Consider the following 10,706-nt stretch of genomic DNA (forward strand, 5'->3'; position numbering starts at 1 on the left):
GTATTCATCATGCCGAGCGTTGCCGGCGCATATAATTTAGAAGACATAGATGAAGTTATTTGGCCGCCACACAGTGGCACTTCCTGAGGCGATGGGGCTAAGACAGGGGTTGGCGCTGACGTGCAGACGACGGCTGAGACGATGACAGCGACGAGGACCGTCAACGGTGGCGTTCATCGCCACGCAACGGGTAACGCGCACATTGAGTTAGCAATGCCGCTGCTCGCAGGCAACGCGGCGGTGGCACCAACATGGCGGCCTAACATCAAAGCAAGCGCCAAAATGAAAATTATTACAAAGTGATGTAGCATGACTAAATATAATTTTATGTTTGTGTATACCAAAGTTTCTGCTGCGTGGCGGCAGTTGCCGCATGCCGCATTTCGAAAGCGAAAACAAAACAGAAAAAAAATCAATGGGGCCCACAAACAACCCAATCAACTGCAGGAAACACTACGTGTGCATGCACAGCTACTGGCGCAACTGGTAGCTCGTGTGTGGGGGAAAATGCAAAGAAAGTCGTGTGTACGATTATCAGTATTTGAATGTTGCACATGCAACACAAATTACTTACATGTACATATATATGTATTTGTATTTTGAAAGAACTACAAGAAAAGGTGTTTTCGCGTTGTTGACGTGCAACATTGACGTTTGCATAATTATTGTTGTTGCCACAGGCGGTACATTGGCCAGCTCAAAGGCATAAGCGCAAAACGTTCGAGATATGGCTACATACATAGATATGGTATCTGCCATATTCTCTAATTAACCAGTTACGATTGCAGTGCTCATAACCAATTTACAGTTAGTATACTCCGCATACAAAAATGCAATATAAACAAGTTAAACGGTAACGCCGGTGGCGCCGATGCTATAATATCCTTCACAAATACAAAATATAATATTTCTAAGAAGTATTTGATGCGGATTGTGCATGTGGATGTGTGCATCATGACTGGAGCGTAAGCATGTCAAAAACACTGGTGACGTGTCTGCTGTCTATCACAACATGATCGATCTGGTTGGTAGCATTTCGAACCGGAGACGGGACTACAGGTAAGCATATTTCGGGCCCGACGAAGTCGATCAGCCTCTACCCATTTGTGGATGTTTCATCGACCGTAGTGCAAAAGATACCATCTTTGCCAAACTAGATGTTAATTCGCCAAGCACGATTTTGACATCGTGGCGGGGCAGCTCTCATAGGTGCGCTCTTTCTTTCTTCCGTCGGTGCGTGGAATCAGCGATATGTTGAAGAACTTCACTTTGATGCGAATTGTGGCTAGACGTCTAATGCCAGTACACGGTGACGTAGTCTCACTTCCACCACAAATTCCACACCGAATTTGCGTTCTTTTATATGGCAACTGTAGTAAATGGCACTTACTCGTCTCAATCCTAATTTTGTCCATCGCAGTTCTTGGATAGCGGTGATATCAGCTTTCATTTTAACGAGGACATCAACCAGCTGGGCAGCGGCAACTTCCCAATTAAGGGACCGGACATTCCAGGTGCATGCCATCAATTCATTGTCCTTATTTCGTTTGCCATGCTCGTCATCAAAAGGGGGTCTCTCATACGAGATTGAGGTTTTCTTTTCAATTGGGGGCGTTTTTACGTGATGGACCTCAAAGCCAGCGCACAAACCTCAGGAGAGATCGTTCACCTTCACACTTTAGCTTATCTTCAAACGGATGTTTTTTGGCTACCCAGATGAAACTTGGTTTAAGACCCTAAGTTATGAGCTGCTTGAGTCATATGTAAAATAATCATCAGCTCGGAGAACTTTCCTCACTTGCGCGAACTTCTACACATAACTCCATCCTTCTGTATGTATGTATACATATATGCTTGTATAAATATTCAGACGAGGTGGAAGGATATTTGAGTTTGTACAGGAGAGTAAGGTTAGATGGCTGATCCCTTTTGCATGGCGAGTGATCACACTTGTCACACTGTCTTGTGCCGCCAGATGAAACTTCAGTAGTTGAATATCAGCTATTGACAAATCGCAAAAAAGCTAAGACAAATTAGGTGGTATATTTCTTTTTTCATTATTTCACCTCAATATCTAAAAGTATGATACTCAAAGTGTTTTGGGATTGATCTGCCAAAGGCGGGCATTCGAAGAAAAAATTTCGAGATGATTCTATCTCATTTACTTCCAAACAGCTTAAATTTTTTATTACATGAAACCCAGTCACACAGTATCCGCCTGCAACAACCATAGAATGTTCGACTTAGCTACTGAACCGTATATGAGTTACACTTGGACAAAAAGACCTTACGACGGCATAGTTGCTAGTAGTTGACTAAGGCTTGCTGAGCTGGTCTGAGGACCAACAATCCAGTAGTGAAGCAGAAAAATTCAGCGGAGCTCCTACATGTTTCCATTCCGCAGTTATTGAGGCTGAAATACATGTGCTAGCAAACTCATCAGGCTTTCAGTTTCCTGCAATATCGCTATGGACAGGCACCCGAAGCAGTTTAATTCGTACGGGAAGGTCAGATGGAAAATCTTAGCTCCATATACCCCCTTCTAGTGGAAAAGTATGTCTACAAAATTAAAAAAAAATTAATAATTATATGTAATCGTTGAGGGAGAAATTTAGGTTCGTTGCTTAAGTCTTTTGTTCTACACTCTCAGCTATATTTATATCCTAATAATGTTTAGTCGAAAAAGTCTTTTCGTATTTTGTCAATAAATGTCGTTGCAGTCGTATATCTCCAGTGCTACCAATCACATTGTGTTATACCATATACAGTGAGAAAAGTGAGATTTTAAGATTCATTTAATAAAAAAAATTAAATACGTGGAAGTTGAAAGAAAGTTACAGCTATTCAAAAATTAGAGAAAATAATGAAGAAACTCGCTTTTTTTTTAAATTTTTGTATAAAAAAAAATATGTTAAGCTGTTTATTTCTCGGAACCATCGATTTCGGCTTCATTTTTTCTAAGCATATTTTCAAATATACATACATACACATAGTTCACAAAGGGATATAGCATCTAAATTCATTTTATTTGAAAAAACCTCTTTATGGCTTCATTTTTATTAGTAATAAAAACAGTTTCGATGAAAATTGTGTTAAAATTTTCATTTTCTCATTTGCATCAAATATGCGCTCAAACTGCAACACTTCCGCTGTTTCCTCACCCCTTCTTGCAAGGCGTCGAGGTCAAAGTGGATGCTGTGTTGTTTGTGGTACTTCAATAGTGACACTTTATATGGTGATTTACAGCGGTGATACTACTAAAAACAACAATAACGCTAAAGAGCGATATTCATACAAACAACAATAACACTAAAGAGCGTTTAAAGTCATCTGGCTTTCAATCCTTTTTGGTGCAGCCGCAAATGCACTTTACATGTAGCCGAACGCTAAGTACAATATTTATTAGTTGCATTTACTACAGTCGTAATTTTTTTTTTCTGACTATTTTTTGTTGTTTTTGTTTTCCACATTTTCCATCACAGCATGCACGTAGCTTCCTACATACACTTGTGCGTGTAGGAATTCAAACTCATCACATCACAGCCAATGTCAATGCCGAAGGCAGCTAATGCAACGGTTCGCCGCTAGCCCACACATATTCGTGCGCATAGCGAGCGCTCGAGAACAAAACGACAGCAAAAAATCGAGTGCCATCAATCCATTCACAATGCTTTCCTACGCACTCGTACGCCTTGCAATGGCAAGACAATGAGTGTAAGTATGTATTGGTGATATTATAAATGTGTGTATAGTATGTGCTTGAGGGAAATAACAGCATTCGGAATTGGAAATAGAGATGTACCATTATGAGCCTACGCATTCAAACTCACAAGCACACACGCAAATATATATACATGATGCATTCATATATTTATACCCTGAACAAGTTATATTGAGTTTGCCATGAAGTTTGTAACACCCAAAAGGAAGCGTCGGAGACATCAGAAAATATAATATACATATCGTCACCTAAAATGAAAAATAACATGAGATCAGTTTTCATAAGTTTACAGGCGAAGGAAAAAGGTTGTAATAGAAACCACTCACATTGAAACAAAATTTGAGTTTTGGTTATATATTGGTTATATAATGGTTATGTATTGGTTATATATTGGATATTATATCTGACAGCGGTTTTCGTTTTTTTTTATGATACGTTGTTTTGTATTTTAGGTGACGCTGATATATGATCAAAACAAAAATTTAGTTTTGGTTATAAAATGGTTATATAATGGTTGTATATATTGGTTATTATAACCGACAGCGATTTTTTTTTTTTTTTTAAGGAACGTTGTTTTGTATTTTAGGTGACGATAATATATGATCAAAAGATAAATTGAGTTTTGGTTATAAAATAGTTATATATTGGTTACATAATGGTTGTATATATTGATTATTATAACTGATAGCGGTTTCCTAACGACACGATTAACCATATTTAGTGCAAAGCTAAAGGAAAAATTTGGCTAGAAACCTAAAGGGGTTAAGTTTGGTTGGGTTTCTATGTGGGTCCTTGCAAGGAAAAAACACAGAGACTTCACTTGATAGTAATATAATCCTCATTTTGATCAGATCGAACCACTATAACATATAACTGGCATTCCAAATGATCGATCAAAATCAAAATAAAGATCTTTTATAACCTTTTATGCAATAAGAAATGTAACTGTTAAGGGTATTTTCGCTTCAGTGCAACCGAAGTTAACCTCCATATTTGCTTTATTTAGAGATTCCCATAAAGTGCATGGAAATTGAAATGTTAGCCCACATTACCAACGACGGCGCATTTGCACCGGCACTTATCTAGCCCACACACATACAAACATACAACCACATAAGATAGCTGTGGCTCTATGGGTAACTTCACACCGCCGCCTTAGTCTCTCCACACTCGCTTGCGATTCTATTCAATTTCCATCCGCAACTGATTGCTTTGAAATGCATTGTGTTTGTTGTCGTCTTCATCTTTGAGCTCGTTCATCATTTGTTACATTTGTTTGAGGCTTTCGTATTGAGTTGTTGTTTGTTGCTTTGCGTTCCGTAGGACATCTTAATTGGTTGTGCGCTTCGACGTTTTGAAAAGAATACCGCACACAAAGGTGTCAGAACTGTGGCCAAAACAACAACAATAAGTCTTTACGCATACATCCAATAGGCTAGTGTGTTCAATGGCTTGAAGCAACGCTTCAATTTCGGTTTGTTCGTCGAAAATCAGTTGTTTTCGATTTTTTCCAACTATTTTTTTAATTTCGTTTGATGCTACGAATATGTGTCTTTCTGTGTTGAGTTGAGTTGATTTGTATTGGCCGAGATTAGTCGTTTGAACGTCTTCCTCATTTCAATGTGTCGGGATTCCTTGAATTCAACTCGACGCGCCACACATAAAATAGTTGTTGTACTCATATATTTGGCGGAAATTTAAGCCCATTATAGGGTTTGGCTTTGCAGAGGCAATGCTTTAGTTGCCACTGGCGACCCTGTAGGAAAACACAAGATCACTTTTAAATTATTTCACAAATATGCTATCACAACATGATAATGAATCTGGTTGGTGGTTTTCCGGAGACAGCCCGGTTGCTTCATGAATTTTTCTATGTTGGAATCTAGTACCACATATAACCATATTTCGGGCCCCAGCGAAGTCAATCGACCCATTTGGGGATGTTTCATCATGGAGGCGCAATTTTCCGACCTTGCTAAAGATACCTTCTTTGCCCACCCTGGCGTTAAAATCGCCAAGCATGATTTTGACATCGTGGCGGGGTCAGCTTTCATAGGTACGCTCCAAGCGCTCACAGAAGACATCTTTTGTAGCTAGACGTTCATCCACCGGTGTGAATGCCCGTCTCAGTCCTTGTCCTGACCATTGCACTTCTTGAACGACAGTGATGTCAGCCTTCACTTTTACAAGGACATCAACCAGCTGGGCAGCGGGACGTTCGCAATTAAGGGACCAGTCATTCCAGGTGCATGCTATTAAGTCGTAATTCTTTATGCGTTTGTCGTGGTCATCATCAAAAGGGGGAGTCTCTCATCCGAGACTGTTGTCTTCTATTCATTGGATGACGTTAGGATAGGATTCTCACTTTAGCTCGGATGTTCTTTGGATACCCAGAGGATACTTGGTCCCTCACAGGATTTATGCAAAACTATTAGTTGAAAAAAAGTTACTGTTGTTCAAAAATGAATGAAAACAATGAAGAAAGTCCCTATATTTTGAAATTTTTGTATAAAAAAGGGAAGAATGCCAACAATGAAATTTGTGAAGTTTACCGAGATGATGCAGTTCGTGTAGCAAAAAAATGGTTCTCTCGCTTCTGATCTGGAAATATCTATGTGAAAGTTGCACATCGCTCGGGTCGACCTATCGTTGAAAAAGTCGATGAAATTATAGAAGGGATTGACCAGTACCGTCACAACTCACCATTCATCATTAAACTGTTTTGAACCATTTAAAAAAGGCGCTACATAAGGAAGCTCGATGTTTGGGTACCACATGAATTGTCTGTAAAAAATATAATGTACCGAACTTACATTTTTTGCTGAAACGAAATGAAATCGAACTAACAGTAACAGAAAACGAAAAGTGGATCAAATACGACAATAATATGCGAAAAAGACCATGATCCAAGCGTGGTGAAGCTCAACAAATGGTCGCAAAGCCAGGATTGACACCTCGAAAGGTTATGCTAAGTGTTTGGTGGGATTGGAAAGGAATCAACCACTATGAGCTGCCCCAGCCTGGTCAAACGATTTAGTTTACATTATACTGTCAACAACTGATGAGATTGAAGCATGCAATCGAAAAAAAATGGCCAGAACTAATCAACAGAAAGGGCTTCGTCTTCCAACACCACAACGCTAGACCACACATATCTTTGTTAACTCGGCAAAAATTGGTAGAACTTGGCTAGGAAAATTTGTTGCATCCACCATATAGCCCTGACCTTACACCAACGGACTACCATTTTTTTCGGTCAAAGAACTCCCTTAAAGAATAATGCCTGTAGCTGGAAAATGACAAAAAGTGTTCGATCAAAATTGTACATATTTCGTTCATTAAAGTTTATTATAAATATATACAAAAAAAAGGTGAAGTTTGATTAGAAATACGAAAAACCTTTTTCGACTACCCAATATAACCTCTTTTCCCTACGTGGAATGCTCTCGTATTCAAATAGAGACATACATACATTTACATTTATGTACCAATAATTTTTGTACATATAAATGTCTGTGTTTGTATGTTTATGCATGCGCCTGTCTTCTTTGACTTTGTTTATGCGTGCGCATCTTACATTGCGTGGGTTTGACAGCTTTAAAAAATTAATTTTCGAATTGTCTTCCCCTTTACTTATGTATAGTACGCCGTACTCACGCATTCCATATGCATGTATGTATGTTTGGAAGTGTGTGTATATAGTTGCTGCATGCGTGTGTGTGGTCACAGCCCATTTGAATTTATGCCTCAGAAATGGAGCTCTCCACATACGACACCATTGTAATTGTTATTATTGTGAATGCTGTTGGTCTTGATTATGTTGTTGTTGTTGTTGTTGTTGTTGTTGGGACTATCGATGGTGGTCCACAACGTATAAATATAATAAATCGTTTTGGGAAAGAGACGATCGTTTTTATTTAAATCGGTTTCCTCTGTTTGAAACTTCTAATGTTCAATAACAACATCAACAACAACACAACAACTTCATTGTAATTTTTCGACTGAATGAAGATGGCTCTATGCCGTGTGTCTTTATTACCGTTTGCTTTCAAAAGGGTTTTAACAAGTCAACCCCACACATAATAAATTCATATTATAGTGAAAATAATGAATGGCCGAGCTAAGCTTGAAGGCAATACCGTCATAAATACATACATACATATGWACATATTCAAATTTATTGTATGTGAAAACAGTTTGAATGCGTTTTTGTTGGCGATTCACACGATTTCCGGTTAACAATTTAATAATACAAAATAATCTCCCGACTAATCAAATTGTTACCAAGAATTGTTAATGAATCGTTTCGGGGAAGACATCGTCTTATAGCAGTTATGGCAATATTTGACACTCAAAACCTCTGGATATATGCATTTATGGAATCAGTAAGAGAGTAATCCACATCTATCATTATTATTAGGTCCTTTAATCTTTAAAGTTTAGTGACTGATGCCCAGAACATATTAAAATTATGGAACACTTCTCCCGCCTGCTGAATGGCAGGGAAAGCATAACACCAGGATATGGTGAACCCGATTCCCCAATCGATGATAATGGGGCAGACGTTCCATTGTCCGACCATAGATAAGTTCGAATAGCAATTACCCGCCTCAAGAATAACAAAGCGGCGCGAACCGCTGGCTTGCCAGACGAGCTATTGAAATACGGTGGCGAAGAAGTGATAATGAGGATGTATCAGCTTCTTTGTAGAATATGGTCGGACGAATGTATTTACGACGATTAGAATTTAAGTGGGAGATCCCACAATCTGCGCCAACTACCGTGAGATAAGTCTCCTAAACATTGCATACAATGTTCTATCGAGCGTATTGTGTGAAAGATTAAAGCCCACCGTCAACAAACTGTTTAATGTAGCTTTAGACCCGGCAAATCAACAACCGACCAGATATTCACCATGCGCCAAATCTTGGAAAATACCTTTGGAAAGAGAATGACACACACCACCTCTTCATTGATTTTAAAGGTTCTTTTGAAAGTACGAAAAGGGGGTGCCTTTATGCCGCGATATCTGAATTTGGTATCACTGCGAAACTAATACGACTGTGTAAAATGGCGTTGCGCTATACCAAGAGCTCCATCTGGATCTCGCAGAGCTTCTTTGGGACGAAAKATTTTCTGCCATCAAACAAACATTCGTCACAGTAGCGACTTGGCTCCCACATCACTGTTGACAGTCATAACTTCCGAAAAGGTAGATAATTTCGTCTATCTTAGAAACAGAATTAACACTATACAGATACTATTTTGAACTGAGTAAGCAATTGAGAAGTTAAGTCCTCTCTCGAAGTATAAAAACCAAATTCTACAAGTCCCTCATCATCGCCGCCCTGCTATATGGTGCATCTGATGAGACGGCGTTAAAATTTAAATGATGAGCTCTACGAGATATACGGCGRCATTGACTTAATTCAGATAATTAAGACACAGCGGAAGCATAGGAAGAGGAGAACCTCCACTTCATTGGAAAGACCAGATGGAGAAKGACCTGGCTACATTCTTTAAATTTACTTGAATGATTAGATTGGGTTAAGTTAGTTAAGATGTCGGTCCTAACAAGAAACTCACATGGACAGCTTAGAACGCCGRAYTTTTGTGAAGTGATTAMACGGTTCTGATTTCCAAAAAAGGAAGAACTTTTTACTCGAGTCCTTTCGATATGACTTTTTACAACAAGGTTCTTTGCTACATATCCTGAAAAGTAAATATGTAGAAATATGTATTTTAATACAGTGAATTCTATTAATATTTTGGAACTACTTGAGAACAATTACATACATCTCAATGGAAATAATTTGCCGGTATTTCTAATATGAAACCTCCAACTCAGTCACTTTAAATAACCATTTATTATGTGCGACATATAATTCCAGCTGTTTCCTTACATAATAAATTGCCACACATATGCTGAAGTGCCCTGCTGGGAAAGAAGTAGCGATACTATAAGCATGACCTAACCAGCGCAGTAATTGTCTCTTGAACCTCGAACAGCTCATCGTTCCATCGACTGCGGTATTCAACGTTGCCAATGCGCAAAGGACCATAAATCTTCCGGAAAAACTGTCCCTCGAATATGCCTAAAGATAATTCGCTCTTATTAAATTCAGTGGAGAAGACCTGAGAGTTCTCATATATAGTACGCAAACCGATTTTACCTYTAAAGGCTTCAAGTGCGATCCTCATTGCCAGATAACTCGACAGTATTAAATTAAAGAGAGAGACCTGAGAGTTCTGCTATATGAAAGAAATCGACTACCGCTCTGCAAACTTTCAAGTGCGGTCTTCATTAGCGAGAAATCGAACTCACCTTTGTCTTCTTTTCGTTTGAYTAATGATGAGTCCACCGCGCTAGTATTTTATTTTTAACTTGGTGTTCGGAGTCTTGAACCGTGGCTTTCAGCCCTTAGTCGAATAAAGGATACACCGAAGTATGCAGCTTAAATCTATCCATATAGAGAGGTATTGTCACAAAGGCTAACTAACTAAAACTGAAAAATGTAATCACTTAATTTTGAGGAAAGCTACCGAATTGACAATCTTTGACCATATAATACAAAACTGGCTCCGTACCGATTACTTAGATCCGACTGCCATGGAAACAAACTGCCGTGAGAACAGACTAAAAACTGTCCGTTCAGCAGATTTGTACACAACGACTACAAGGATGTTTTACGAGGCTTCGACTCACATTACTCAGTTCTACGTATACTAGATCGAACCACGACGACAGAATCCAGCATATTTGACACTGTTATAAATATTACCTAAACACTAACACAACACACTCATTTAGAAATATATCTAGCTCCAATAGTAATCACAAAGCTTCCTGATTCCTTCGTGATGTAGTAAAATGTGGCTTTTGCGCTGTTCTTAGGTAAAGCATAACTCTATTGGAAAAAATCATGTCAATAAGGGCGAGGCTTGGATAACATCTACGTCGCTATGGGCGTCAATTACGAACAAA

The sequence above is a fragment of the Bactrocera latifrons genome, unplaced genomic scaffold, assembly GCF_001853355.1.
Source record: "Bactrocera latifrons isolate USDA-ARS-PBARC rearing strain unplaced genomic scaffold, ASM185335v1 scaffold_359, whole genome shotgun sequence".
Classification (NCBI taxonomy): Eukaryota; Metazoa; Arthropoda; class Insecta; order Diptera; family Tephritidae; genus Bactrocera; species Bactrocera latifrons.